Genomic DNA, 15,920 nt, shown 5'->3' with positions numbered 1-15,920 from the left:
CTAACTGTCAGCCTGCACGAATTCCTCCTGCCTTCTCTTCAGTTCTCCACTCCTCTAAACCCTGGCTTTGCTAAACACTGTGGAGAGCCTCCTTTGTTCTTAAACCTCTTTTGAGCCTGTTATAATGCAGGCATTTCTCCATCCTTCTAATTACTTATACCATTTTCTTTGCCTATAGCTTTTATTTATGGTTACTGTAATCTGCATGTAATGTTATTTACATTTTTTTTAGTGTGCTCACATCTTTTGAAGTAGATTATAAGCTCTTGGTGGTCAGCCTGTGTTTAACATACATTTGTATCCTGTGCCCCATCACATTAATGTCTGCTTCTGTGCGTCTACTTTAGGTTGGAATTGTGAACAGTAAAGATAAGAATAAAACATTGGTATTCTCCATTCTCCAAACAGAGAAATTATAACAACACCCCCTCCCCGTATATGGTTGGGGATTTTATTTCCCTAAAAGAAATATAGATACATGTGTTTTTAGGCAGGTGTGTACAAAATGATTGCCTGCAGTTTTCTCTCAACTATCATATTTCTGGAGTATATTTAAGTTATAATTTCATATGCATAAATTTTATTCACCTAAGATCTTTTTAAAGTTTATCAATTACATAAAGCACATTTAAGTATTTGTGCTTGACGTGGGGGTTTTGCTTATTCTGTACATAATAGTAATAGTAGTAGTAGTAGTAGTAGTAGTAGTAGTAGTAGTAGTAGTCATAGTACTAATAATAGCCTGTGCCATTTAATCAGCACATACCATGTGCCAGGCAGTGTGTTAAGTGCCCTGCATGGAATATTTCATCCTCTTACTACAGCCCAACAAGGCAGGCTTTAGACTTCCTAATTCATAGTTGTTTAGAGGTTTGTTAATTTGCCTAAGATCACACAGCTAGAAAGCTACTGATTTGAATCCAGCACTGTGTGACACTAAAACCCGGGCAATTTCTACTAAATCATAAACCTGTTTGGTACTTCTTTTTAAAATTAATTTATTTCAGCTTTAGTGAGGTATAATGACATATAAAATTATAAGATAATTAAAGTGTATATTGTGGTGATTTGAAATATGTATACAATGTGAAAGGATTCCCCCCATCCGGTTAATTAACAAATTCATCACCTCGCATATTTATGTTTGTGTGTGTGTGTGAGAAAATTTAAGTTCTACTCTCTTAGCAGATTTCAATGCTACAACTCAGTGTTATCAACTATAGTCACCATGTGATACATTAGATCCTCAGACCTCACTCACCTTGTAGCTGAAAGTCTGTCACCTTTAACCAACCTCTCCCTATTTCCCCCACCCCCCAGTCCCTGGCAACCACTTTTCTATTCTCTGTTTGTATGAGTTTGATTTTTTTTTTTTAGATTCCACATATAGGTGATACTATGATTTGTCTTTCTCTGTCTGACTTATTTTACTCGTGGGGTAATTCTGTTTGAGTCTCTCCATCTCTCACGCCCCTACTTAATAGTTCCTACCAGTAAAACCAGCCTGATTTGAGCATATATCATGGCCAGCTTGCCTGCTCCCATCCACTAATGATGTGACTTCCAGGGACACATTGTGTTATGACAGCAAAGACTGTATTTCCTCAAAAATTAAGGAAAATATGGCGAGTGGTCTGTGTTTTTACAGAAGGAGCCCGCCTGAAGTGAGACAGAGCCTTGAAAACCTGGTTTCTTTAGGGCTGGACACTGGGAGGGTTAGTTTGGCCTGGCGCTTATGAGCATGGACTTTGAGTAGACTGATTTGGACTCAAAATCCAGGCTGCCACTTAAGTGCTGTGTGACTGAGGACAAGCCTCCTGCTTTGTGAGGAAGAACTGGCAGCATTCATACACCCTTCCTGACGTTGTAGGGATTCAGTGAGATAATCACTGAGTGCTCTGCCTAATAATGGTAACTGTTAGGAGCCAATTATGATTTTTTCAGAGTGGTACATAGAATAGAACAAGCTTCTTGTGTTTCAAGCAAGACTGGAACCAATAATACGAACTTTCCCTTAAATGCATTAAATCCATCTCTTTAGCCTGAAAACCTGTAATTTCCACGACATTTAAATATTGAGAACCTGGTGAACTAAAACGACAGTTGAGCTTCAAATAAAGAGTTTTGAATTCAGATCTGTAAGATCACATAGAATACACAAAATGAATGTATTTAATAACAGTGAACTGTACATTTAAAAATAGTTCAGTATAATTTTTATGTTATGTGTATTTTACCACAGTAAAAAGAAAAAAAGAGATCCCATAGAATCAAGAAAATGAGACTGAATTTCTGGAAAGCGAGGTTCCAACTTTGCACAGCAGAAGTGAAAAGTCATATAATTTTCCTGGACTGTTCTTTCCTGAGTGGTTGGATTACATCAGGATTTCTCAACCTCGGCATGGTTGACATTTTGGACTGGATAATTCTTAATTGCGAAGGCTGTCCTGTGCGTTGTAGTATTTTAGCAGGATCCTGGCCTTTACCCACTAGATGCCGGTAGCATTCCCTCCCTCCGTTGTGACAACCAAAAATGTTTCCCGACATTGCCAAATGTCCCCTGGGCAATGGACAAGTTTCCCCCTGTTGAGAATGGACTAAATCAGTGGCGCCCAACCTTAGTTCTGCAACGGAATCACTTATGAAACATTGAATAAACAGAGAGGATTATTTGTAGATGTGGTTTGAGGCCCAGGGATTCCTGTTTTTATCAAGCTCCCTGGTGATGCTGATGCTCTTGGACCCAGATTTGGAAATCACTGTTGTGAGGCCCTTTAAATTTCTGACTCCATCTGCTCGCAAGACCTCTGGCTCCCACAGTAATTTTCAGTGAGTGCCTCAATGCCTCCATCCGTAAAATGGTCCTAAGGATTCTTCACGTCTCTTTACTTCACAGAGAGTACAAACATAGCTCCTTTTGTTCCACTTAAGAAAAGTCTGATAAAGCCTGTGTGATATTGCATTATTGCTTTTTGTGCTGTCATAATATGTTGGAATAATATTGGGATAGGAATAGTCATCCCTCATCTGATTTTTGCAACTGTTGGATTTTTATTGTAACAGCTATTTCTTAAACTTCCTTTAAAATAAAGTGACTGTGTACTTCCCATTCTGGTTTTAGCTCTCTCTCCTTGTGTGATAGAGTTTATATAACCTCCTAAAATATTAGAGTTTTCCATGCTTTGGAAAAGAAAGACAGAAAACATATTTCTCCCCTCAAACAAGAGCTCAGTTTAATTGAGCAAGAATGAATTCTCGCGTTTTGCTTTTCCTTCTGAAAATGAACTGCGGATTTGAATCTGCTTTCTAGGTAGATGGCAGTAGTATACTCTTACATTCTACTTCCCTTCCCCAGGCCTGTCACTAAGGGCAGATTGGGCAACTCAGGACAGAGCCTTTCATTAACTCTGTTTTCTTGATATTTGGTGACTAAGACATCTCACATTTCTAGAACCTTTGTGCATGTCACATTTTGTACTTCATTTTCCTGTTAGGTCAACTGGTGATTTGTGGTGGGGTATATAAATATGTAGGTTTCAGTGTTAAGAAGGACTCTGGGTTCCCAGAAAAATGTAGCTTGTTCTAGAGAAAGGCAGCTTGTACTTGATCTCTCGGGTTATATCGACCTGTGCAGTGTGCCCAGAACTCTGAGGAAATGAGAGCAGCCTTAGGGAAATAAAATATACGCTTTTCTAGTTTCTTTTTTCTAGATTTCTGTTAAATGTAATTGTGGGTCCTCTAAGTCAATGGCACCACCATAATTCTTGACAGCCTCCCCCCCGATTTCCCACAGCCCCTCAAATAGCAAGTCCTGTAGAGTTTACCTCCCGGATGGTTCTTGATTCTGTCCAACTTTTCTCCATCCTCACTGCCACTACTCTAGCTTATCTCCACCAGCTGACTTCAGTAGCATCACAGCTGGCCTCCTTGCCACCACTCTTACTTCCTCTCCTGTGCATTCTCCCAGGCTTAGCATTCCTGAGTGGCTCTCCCATTGCATTTAGAATAAAATCCAGACTTCCTTGCTGTGGTTACTGGGGTCCTGCTATCCCCAGCCCTTGCCTGCATCACCAGCCTTGCTCAGCGTCACTGTAGCTTCCCTCCAGCCCCTCTACCTAGGTTCTCATTATAAGTGGCTTTTTTTCCTTTTGTGAATGCACACTCTTCAGAGCCTTTACAAATGTGATTTTCTCTTAACTGGAAATTGCCTCCTACGTTTCTCTGCCTAACTTCTGTTCATTCTCCATCCCAGAAGAAATGTAAGATCCTTAGAGAGGGTCTTTTTTGACTCCTCAGGCTAAATGAAGGCCTTTGTTATGTGCACTTGTGACATCCTATATGGCTCCATGTACTCGTTGTGTGATGTTCTGCACAGGCCAAGTGTGTTCCCAGTTCCCAGCACAGGGTGGTTGTGGTAAACTCATAATGAATGTTGAGTAAAGGAAATGGGTGATATTTGTACTTATTCTGTCTAATGTTACAGATAATTAAATATAATTATGAAAGGGAGCAGCTCTGGTGAGAGGAACATCCTTTGTTTCCACCATGCATTCTAAATATTTATTATATGTTATGAATTGACTTTATGAAGATCTATTTTTGTCTTTCTATCAAAGCCATCCACAATCAAAGCACAACCAAATGACTTTGAGATAAGCTGTATCAATTTTCAAAATGATTATAGATGGATCATTTCTCTGGACAAGTTTGTGGTGATCTCTTTGGATTTGTCAGCCTCATCACCATAAGGTTCTCATAATTTCTGGCTGTCACTTTTTTCTTGACCTTCTGACCTATATAAACAACAACCTATCTGGCGATTGGCCTTGCCCCATCTAGATGTCCCTTGTACCTCAAACTCAAAGTGTTCAAAACACTCCTCTTTTTTCCTTCCACCCCCAATCTAAGCAGTTTTCCTTCTTTTCTTGTTTTCTTTTTCTTGGTGACAGATGTGAACATATACCCAGTTTTCTGAAGCTGAAACTATATGTCTTCCTAGACTCTTCTCTCTCCCTCAGCTTTCTATCCAATCAGTCACCTCTGAAAACTTGTCCACATCTGGTCCCTCTTTATCACATTTGCTGCTGCTGCTCTAGCTGGCCCTCTTCTCTCTGGTCAGTGTGGAGGAACATAGAAAGCAAGGGAGGACTTAAAAATAAATGTGCCAGATATCCTTAAAGGGAGAATTTTAAAAGAGAGAGAATAATATCTACACAAATAGGGGATTATGAACACAAAGTACATAGATATAAATTGAGAACAAATGGATGCAAGAAAGAACCAATTAGAAATCTTAGAAATGAAAAATATACATATGGTAAGTAAAATGTAAAAAAAAAAACTACAACAGAAAGAATAAAAACAATAAAACACATAGATAAAGTAACTCTAGAGTGGATTTGGCTAAAGAGAGAATCGGTAACTTGGAGGATGAAAATGAGAAATTCATCCAGAACACAGAGTGAAAGATAAAGGGATGAAAAATACAAATGTGAAGTTGTGTTGAATGGATACATTAAGAAGTCCCAATCTATATCTAATTGGCAATCCTACTAATAAAGAGTGGAATGAATGGTGGACAGACAATATTTGAGGAGATCCTCGCTAATATCTTACCTGTCTGGAATTGAAGAGAAATTCCACAATGGGAGAGAACAGGAGCTCTGGATTTTGCTAGTTGGATGGATAGAGATTCTGCCATGAGAAGCCATATGGACTTAATACTCTGTCCAAGAGCAGTGAGAAAATGGAAGGCTTCTAAGCAGGGGAGTGACATGGTATGATTTGTACTTTTAGCAGGTCACAGTTTGAGAATTGTTTTGTGAGAGATAAAATGAAGTAAGAGGGATTAGTTAGACAGCTCTTGCAGTAGCCCAGGCAAGAAATGATCATGCTGTGGCCTAGGATAGCGACAGGGGAGGCAGAAAGAAGTGAGGCACATATCTCATCAAGACATCTGAGAAGATTAAATTGACAGGAAATTGATGATTGATGATATGTAAGTGGGTAAAAGAGAGTGAAACGTTAAGGCTGATTCCAAGATTTCTTGTATGAGCAACTGGGCAAATGGTGGTGATAGCTACCAAGATAGAAGACACTAGTAAAGGAATACTTAGATGGGCTCACATTCTTCATGGAAACTTCACTAATGGATACAGGAAAATAAGGCAGATATCTATATGATTGGACCTCCTTTCAGATTTCCTTTGGATTTTGATACTCTGGCCAATTTGTCCACCTAACTGATCTCTTGGCCTCCAGTGTAATCACCTGTCATTAGAAAATGCACACTTGCATGTGCCACTTTTTTGCTTAAAACCTCTGTTGAGTTGAAATCATCAAGAGTTTTCTATAGGACTTAGACATTTTTTGCTTCTAGCTTGCCTTTTTAGCCACTCTCTCTCATCCATGCATATGACGTTGTCAACTCCTCCCTATGCAACATGAGCATCCATTTAGCCATGCCATTGCAATTACTATACCTTCAACCAAAAGTGCCCTAAGTGATCCAAATAGCATCCATTTTTAATTGCTTCTCTGTACCCACAGACAGAATAAAGGTTTAGAGATTCACTTCTGAGACTGACTTAGCAGGACTGAAGAACAAACAGCAATATGAAGGACAGGGAAGATAGAGTGTTCATTGCAATCTTATTTTCTGGGAGACTAGAAAAGATGAATAAAAGTTGAAAATTAGGAAAGAGAGTTTTAGGGTAAGATATGAGTTTGAAGTTAAGGAAGGATACATACTCAAGTTAAAATGGCCTGAGATAGAAGGGGAACTTCAGGAAAGTCAGGGCTGGAAGTATTGCTTTGAGCATCAAAAGTAAGAAGGGAGCTCGAGCAGAGAGAGTTCTTCCACTGGGTATTAAAATTTCATTGCTAACTTAGGATTTCATCATAATTTGTGTAGATAATGCATGAGGCAGTATCATCTACTATTCTCATGTTAGTGCTAAAGCATTGTGCCTTAAATAAATTTATCACAGACTCACGATGTGCCAGGAAACAAAATACCTAGAATTCTAGGGTCTTTCCCCTCAGATGTTAGCTCTGGGCCCTTGGGCTTGTTGTTCATTATTGCCAGGACTCCAGATTTCAATCAGAGTTAAAGAACAAGGGTTCTGAAATTATACAAGGCTGGGTTCAAATTCTGGCTTTGTCCCATATGCTGTGAGGCTTTGAGCAAGCTACTTAACATCTCAAGATCTTCATACAGTTTTCTCATTTGTAAAATACACTTAGCAATATCCTTCTGTAGGGAATATATGGTAGTCACTCAATAAATAGTAGCTATTAACATTATCATTATTATCAGAAGGGCTGGCCACATGATGATAGATAATGAAAGTCTGGGTGGTTGAATCTAGGGGAGTTTTAGAAAGTACATGAGGTTGTGGCCATGGTTTGCATATTTCAGACTCTTCCAGAAGAGCCTGTTGTATTATTCTTCAAGGCTGTGGTTCAGTCTTAGGTTGCCATCATCACATTCATGAGACATACATTTGAGACTTGAAAACCCATGTCCCTCCACTACTTGTTGACAGATGTCTTGGCACATCCATTTCCTCTCAAGAAAGAAGGATGAATTTGCATTAGTGCATGTACTCACAAACAAGTAAACAGCTGTGTAGTGGAGAGAGACAAGAAGTAAAAGGGAAAAAAAAAATTGAAAAGTAAACTCACTTCTTAATACTCCCTTTGCCACCGGTTCCTCTCAGTATTCTTTTGACTGCCATCTTATATTCAATCTCAGTTTCTTTGCAGTTGATAAATCTTCATAATCTGGTGTTTAAATTGAGCCTGAACCTTCCTTAGCCTTCAGAGCTTATCTGGCTTTCTCATATCTACTCACCTGGCCTGATAATACCCTATCCATCAGTATTGACAGTCATTTCTTTTTATCCTACTGAGCCTGTCGGACTTTTTATTTTTAAGCTGTGCACATAAATACAGTTAACCTTCCACATATGAACTGGACCCAAATAAGTGGACTATTTCATATGAGTGAAGGGAGGCAGCCCATATGACTGACTTGATTCACAGTATGAATCACTCATTTCCACATAAAAGAACACGCTTGATTGCAAGAGTGTGGTGGAGTAAAATGGCATGCCAGCCAGTCTAGAGTCCTTTGGGAGTACTTCCTGGAAAAGACTGATATTCAGGAAGGTTGAAAGGGTTATAGGAATTAGGAAATTGGTTGTTATTGTGGCCCAAGTTATTGAAATTTGGGGAAAAAAAATTTGTTCCTTATGTTTATAGCAACATTGATATTGGACCAATATAAAATAGTCAGGGCCTAGGAGGGAGAATCACAAAAGATAATTGATATGAGTAATGGTTTATTTTTGCATTGCTCATCTCTATATTTTTGTCATTTTCTAAAATTGCAGTTTCTCTTCCAATTGAACTATTGAGTAGTTTCTACTGAGTAGAAGTTTCTGCTGAGTAGAAGTGTGTCAGAATAACTCAAAGAGAAAGGTATTTCTACTTGCCTTTAAACCCACTAATACCTGAGTGCTAATTATTTATGTCTTTGCTCATTTACATAGTCCAGTGATTTTTATGACACAAAGATTGTACTTTATCTTGCTAAAATCTAATATTTAATTAGTTTCATGAAGCTTGGAACAAGTCATTTTTAGTAAACCATTTTTGAAACGAATCATCATTTGTCAAGAAAAGAGTGGCACAGCCTGTCATCTTTCAATTTTTTAAATTAATGTGATAACATGGTTTTACTACTTTGGAGATGTAGTTGTGAGCCCCTCTGTCGTTTCTGACAATTACTAGAACTTTGTGTCAGTGATTTACATTGGAACTGTTGTCAAAATACTTGCTTTCCAAGAGCCAGCTAAATTTGCTTTGGGAAGTTGTGGTTTTGTCATTATCTTTCAGATTATTTAGGCTTCTGTTTGGAAAACAGAGTGCATACACAGCTCTCAGAACACATCGATTCCTCCATACAAAAGGTATAAGGCTCAGAAGCATGGAGAGTTGTCATAGGGCTCGTTGCAGGAAGAATAAAGCCGTTGTAAAATGACTGGTGTCATTGACACAATGTTAGGAGGCACCTCCGGGAGCTAGCTGGGTTACTGTACATTAAAGTTTCTTCAAGTCATATTGTAGGCTAAGTCGTAGGTAACATGCGTATCCCTTCTCAGAGGTGTCCTGACATTTGGAAGCTGGGTTTCTTTTCTTTCTGGGCCAACATTACTCATAACCGCTGTGCAGAATATGTTCAATGAATTTCCATCTATAAAAGCAAAGTAAAATCCCAAGTGCTGTGCTGTACCGCCTCAAAGTGTCAGAATAAAGCATCTGTCACATTCCTTTAAAACTGGAGAAAGACTTTTTAATACTCTAGGACCCAAACCTTTAAGTCTTTGTGGAAAATAGTTTTGCAGTTAAAGGGCTGTAAGATGCATGGTGGTGATGGGGGTCTCTTCTGCCTTTCTCTTGCTGTGTTCCATCTTTAGCTCCTGCCTGAGCTTCAGTGGCAGTTGGAAAGAGACCAGAAGAAAGGGAAAGAAACTAAAAGTCTGAAAAAAGATGTGTTCTTAATCAAACAAATTCATTAATTGCACAACTTGTAGGGGCCTAGCAGCCACTCACATGAGACGTGACAGAGGTGTCTCAGACGTGGTCTCTCCCTCCAAAGCAAGTGTAATCTAGTTGGCAAAAGAAACGAGATTGAGTTGGAGAATAAAACACAGGATGAGATGAGTGCCAAAGGCAGCATTGGGGGCTGGAGTCATTCAAGGAAGGAGGTGGAATTGGATATCCATTCACTTATTTATTTAAATTTTTTTAACTAACTTTTAAATAAAATACCAGCAAAGTATCCAAAAGGGAAGTAAGAAATGAAAGAACCTATTCATAGGCAACGTTTATCCAATAGTACCAGGTGCTATTTCAAGGGTTTTACATACGTCATCTCAGTTAATCTTCACAACACCGCAACGTTCGAGGTACTGCTTTTATTTTCAGAAGAGAAAACGGAAGCCTTGAGAGGAGAAGTAATAAGCCCAAGGTTACACAACCAGGAACTGCAGAAGTCAGAGTTCAATCCCAAGAAGTCACTTTCTAAAGTCGTTCAAGAGCTCATGGTCCGAGGAAGATACATAGTTGATAAAAATTCAGCATTCTAAATGCTTTTCAGGTGTGCATTCACTTAATTTCATCTCATAAACATGTTTTTCCCCATGTTGTTAAAAACACTTGAAATGAACAAGCTTTCAATGAAGCCAGACTTTCTTTTCTTGGTGCTGCCCATTTTAGGACAGACATGGGCCTGAGAAGTGGATGTTGAAGGTGAGAACTGGATCCCACCATCCATAGTTGCTAACAGGCATCTAGTCACATCGCCTGGGGGTGGGGGCCTGCCAGCCTCCACAGGCCAGTGTCAAGGCAGGAATGTGGGCAATAGACTTGAGAGCTCCGAGGTGAGCATTTGGGCTGGGTAAAGTCCCCAAGCCGGGTGCCTTGGCCAACGGACAGGAACAGGTGGTTGAATAGGAACTGCCCTCCTCAGAGGCGTGTCAGGAGGGGGCACTGATGAGGGACAACAGCTGAGCTGTCTCCAGGGAAGGAGGCTCGAAGCAGGCTGGACTCTGCCTCCTCCTAAATAAACAACCAGGGACTCCCAAGGATGTTTCTTCTTGAAGTTCTCTGACACCTTAAAGGAACCATGTGCTTTGGATGGGAGAGTGATTGTTTTTTATAAGAGGTAAATGGGAGGCAAGAGGAGGATCCGGCTTAGTAAGGAAGAAGATGAAGTGTTAAGCTTGAGAGGGTGGCAGGACATCCACTTAGATCCACTCAAAGAGTTATTGGAAATGCAGGACCAGACCTTAGAAGACAGTCAGAGTGGGAGGCGTGGATTCAGGAATTCATGATATGGACATTTCATTAAAGGCGAGGAAGAGAGTAGTGGAAGGAAGGCAAAGCACCGACACTGACTTCAAGGAGTAGAGAGAGAAGAGAGTACTGCCAGAGGCATCGATTCAAAATGATTTGCTATAGAACTTGACCATTCTCAGGGATCTAGCTAATTTTATGAAAAGTAGATAAACAGATCTTTTTGTATAAGAAATTTGCTTTCTGGACTTAACTGTCTTTGGTAAATTAAGTTAAATGAAAGAATTCTTTTGGAGAAGAAGAGTTAAAATGAAAAGGAAGGAATAAATCCCCCAAAACAACAAAAAAAAGCTACTCCTTGAATATAACTGTTGGCGCATGGTGCTTTGCCAATCAAATTCATATGGAAATGCATACTTCCTTTGACAAATAAAAATATTTCTGCCAACATTAAATTTTCCCAGAATAATACAAATTGAAGAAATACTTTCATATGCTGCAAGATGACCTCACCGTTGCTAAAAGGAATGGGGAAAAGAGTGTGGTCTGGGGGCCATCGGGCACATAATCCCTGATCCCCTGCATATAGAAATCTGGACACTGTTTAACCCTCCACATTATCCTTAAAAACATTCTTGCTTTCACATCTCAGCTCACTGCTGGGTCCAAGAAGGTAGTTTTGACCTTCAAAATGAAAACCTTAAGGAATTTAGTACAATTGTTTATAAGTTATGAGAACATACTCAGGAGTTAAAATAATTTTGCCTTGATATTTTAAGTCCAGATATATGAAAATAGAGTATAGAATTTTATTTTTAGTTTCTGTAGAGTTTATGGAGTCACAGGGAGAAGAATCAGTTTTCATCCATTTAGGCCAAACTTTCTTTTCTCCTGGGCTTTTCTCTCAATGAGGTGAAAGGCAATTATTCAGAGGATCTACAGAAAGCTATCAAGGTATTGCCCTTGTCACCCAACTCCCAAATCTTAGAGAACTGGGCAGATAGACAGAAATATCTATGTACCTTGGGCAAATGTTAACTAAAACATAGTCAGAGCCAGCATTTGTCTTGGAATTTAAGTCAGGCAAGGAGCTCACGTCAAGCTGAGGGCTTTATCTAGGAAGTGAGAAAAGCAATGATCCCAGAATAGTGTTTTCTGCTTGGGTTATCTCAGTCAGTCCGTGTTTACGAGAGTAGTGCTACTCAGCTGTGTGGCCTTGCTAAAGAATGGTGGCAGTCAATTGATTGGTGTCTGTTTTATCATCTGTTGAATTACACTCGTCAGCTGGCTTGCTCAGTGCTCTTCCAAGCCATGAACCACATAACTCCTTCGAGAGTGGTCTGTGCAGAGAGTACTGACAGCCTTCACATGTCTAACAGCTTATAGCAGTCAGCTGCTTTGGGCCACCCAGCAGGCGTCTATATGGTAGGAAATGGGACGTGTGCTGATTAATCCGGGCTATCCTTCAACATAGTTTGCTTTACAGTCAAGCGTTTTTTTGTTTTTTAAAGGAAAGTTAGTCAATGTGTGGATTTTCTGTTTAACAGAAATGTATTGAGTCTGCTCTTAGATCCTATTCGCACCTATATACTATGGTAACTAGTACTGAGTGGTGGAGAAGGTTGCAAAGATCAATTAAGATACCTTGTTCTCAAGGGATAAGAAGATAAGAGATATACAGAGTCCTTAGGAGTGATTCATTTAATGTGCTGAGTATAGAGAGGGAGTGAGTTCTATCTCTCTGGGAGATCAGGGACATCTGCTTAGAGGAGATGGCTTTGACATGGATATTAATGGTAGGTAAGAGTTCATGGTTAGAGTTGTTAGAAAGAAGAGAGGGACATTTTAACAAATAGTGTAAAGTGAAAGTATAGAGGAGGGATTTTTTTTGTGTGTGTGTGTGTATCACCAACTAATCCAGAAGCATGATAAGGTGTACAGCATTAGTAGAAAGTTCGATTGCTTGAGACCAGATTGTGGAAGGCCTTGGATGACAAGCTAAGGGATTTATACCATATAGGTGATGTTCATGGGGGATCTCTGGAGGATACTGGAGCAAAAGAGTGACATGAGCAAAGTTTGTGGGAAAGTCTAATTTTGTCTAATTATAGTTAATGTGGGGATTGGAGAGAAAGAAACTGGAGATGGGGAGACTTATTTGCAAGGATCTAGTGACAGGATCCTGCTTTAACAATGGTGGTAGTAAGGTCTGGAAAGGCTAAAGAGGAGAGAGGTTGTGGTGGAAGTAATGATGAGACTCAGCGTCTTGTAAATGTGTATATCACATGAAGAGGGTAAAGAAAAGGAGAAAGCAAGGATAAGTTCTCTAGAAATGTACATGGAAGAACTGCCAAAAGTAGGCAAGTTAAGTGTTGGAACTGATGGAAGATAGGAAGCTGCGTTTAATATGCCAGTCGAGCATTTGGTTGGAAATTTATGGCAAGTAGTTAGTAATGATGGGCTGGTACTCAGGAAAGGCACTGGGGCTGGGAAGCAGAATTAAGGGTGACGGGATTGGGGGAAGATTCATCTGACAGCATGAGTTGAAATGAGGAATGTCAGGATTTTAGAAGAGTGGGTAGGAGGTGAGAAGTAATGATGTGACGGTCACAAAGGAAAATGCTACATAACCTTGTAATAAATGAGGCCTAGAGAGTGAAGAAATAAAGGTTAATGATGCCCCTGGGCATTAGTGGGGTCATAAATGAGAGAAGTCATGGTGGGGTAGGGGGCTTTTTGGGGGGTGTGCTGTTGTTGGGGTAGATTGATGGGTGGGGAATGGTGTGAGTGGTGATTTTTGTTTGTATATTTTAATAAGATGCTGAAGGACAGTTAAAATGCTGTATCTAACAAACTGTCAGAGATTTGCAAGAGAGTGTTTGGGACCAGAACTATAGACTTAGAATAGTTGAAATGAATAAAGAACTGACCAATTAAGTACAAGCAGAAGGGACAAGAACAGAAATTTAGAGTTAGGAAGCTAGAGGTAAAAGAGAAACAATGAAGGATCTTTTGAATTTTATTAAAGGATTATTGGTTATACCTGTAGGAGAATGAAGGAAATTTCATAGAAGCTCTGGAAAGAGGATTTCAAAAAGAAGATGATAGTAACTGTCAAATAAGGTGGATGGATTTTTGAAGATGAGAACTGTGAAAGGTCATTGGGATTAGATTTGAGTGGTGGGGGCTAGCGTTTCATCGGAACAGATAGAAAAATGGAGGGGACAGGTGTAGAAACTGGGCCGTGGGACTAGCCTCTTCCTTACACAACATTGGTTTTAATTGATGAGGCAGCATTATGGGTGCATTATGTTCAGTTAACTGTGATTCCTTTTCCTCTGTGGTTTAGAGTTTTCCTTTAATGTTCTTCTATTAAATCTGTAAACTTTGTTCTTCCATGGTCTTTACTCCTTTCATATATCCAACTTCAGACTGTTCTAGATACAGTAGTACCCCATAGAACTCTGTCTTTTCAAATTTGATTCTGAATCTTCATGAACCTTAATTAAAATCCAGAAATTCCACTAAGATACCTCAATAAGAAGTCTAATTCTGGAAGCTCTTATTTTATGGCTCCTCCTACATCAGTAGCAATACTTTCTTGGCCTGATCTGTTGTTTCAATGTAATTTAAGGCTGAAATACAGTGCTGTTATTTATATTTCAGTTTTGAGGGTGCAAGAAGTACGATTAGCGGGCTAGGAGACTGGTAGCTCTTCATGAAATACTGATAGCCTGAAGAGGTCTCTGGCAGCTGAAAGTACAAAATCTTCATTTTATGGGAAACATTTTGTTCCTAAAGTTCCTTTGTCATTCCGTTGTGACAATACATTTGTCCCTCAACTCATAGCTAAAGCTATAAACAATGGACAAGTTCTTGCAAAGGCCTGGGACTTGCGTAACATGTAGCTAGAACCCAGTCTCCATTTCTAATCTTATTCTAAAGGAGACCAACTCAGGATGTCAGGAATATCCCACCATCTTTCCGCTCCTCAAAAAGTCTAGGTCCCCCCTTCTCCCCTTCATTTATAGTTGTAGGCAGACATTCTTTTGAACTCATGGTGGCAGACTTAGTCATAGAGGCTCCAGTGGGAAGAAGTTCTTTAGAAGAACACTGAGGACTGGGTTGGAGCTTTTAGTAAGGGCTAGAGGCCCTTAGAAAGGACTATGAACTCACCAAGAGGGCAGACATAGTAGCATCGTGTCCAAGGGCAGGGATGCAAGGAGGAAATGGAGTTCTTTTGGTGACAGGAGAGGGTAAGGAAACCAGAGTCCTAACCCTTTTTTGAGTCTTTTGCCCTTTATATTAATTCTCATTTAATTTAATTTAATTTAATTTAATTCTTATAACAGCCCTGAGAAGTGGGTAGGCCCTACAGCCATCTGACAGATAAACTATTTGAGGTTCAGCAAATTGAAGAAATTGTAGGTCACGCTGCAGACAAGTTGACAGAGCTAGGATTTGAACCGATTGTGCTTGATTCAGAATTCCTTTCCCCATACCACATTGCCCTTCAGAGGGACAGGGGCAGAACTTGTTTGTATGTAGATGGCTTTCTTATGGTTGTATCTGAAAATCCAGGACCATGTGTTACATTTCTTTGATTTCTCTTCCCCATTTGTTCCTCGTCTGTGATTTGTTCTTTTGGTTGACACACTACCACTCACCCCAGGAGACAGACAGGGTCTGTTTGCATCCAACGCAGAAAGAATTTTGACATCTCTGGGCAAGCTCTGCATGTGTCTCTTCACTGCATTCCTTCTATCTGGGGGCAGGCAGAGCACAGCTGTGGCTGTTAGGCCAAACACACAGCTGTAGTTAGCCGCCAGTTGACACCACAGCACATGGTGTCATGGTCCCATTACTCGAGTGTGTCCAGCTTAAGCTGCTGCGTGATTGGCGTTTGTCAGGGCCATGCTTAGGGGAAGAATTCTGTGCACTTTGCAGGAACAGTTTCACAATGCCTCATATTCTCTTTGCCACATGTTCTCATAAAAATATCACGAATCCAAGCTTGTTTGCGTAAAACCAAACTGCTGGTTGCCTGATTCATACAT

At 39.9% G+C, this 15,920-nt stretch overlaps 1 protein-coding gene across 3 annotated transcripts in view; it reads left to right on the top strand.

The window, feature by feature from the left end:
• The window catches only part of ELMO1 (engulfment and cell motility 1), a 525,628-nt gene that overhangs the window by 102,647 nt on the left and 407,061 nt on the right, over nucleotides 1–15,920 (top strand). The window lies entirely within an intron of this gene.

This window comes from Diceros bicornis, chromosome 3 (assembly GCF_020826845.1).
Source record: "Diceros bicornis minor isolate mBicDic1 chromosome 3, mDicBic1.mat.cur, whole genome shotgun sequence".
Classification (NCBI taxonomy): domain Eukaryota; kingdom Metazoa; phylum Chordata; class Mammalia; order Perissodactyla; family Rhinocerotidae; genus Diceros; species Diceros bicornis.
Note: the sequence above shows the minus strand (reverse complement) of the source record. Positions and strands in the feature narration are given on the sequence as shown.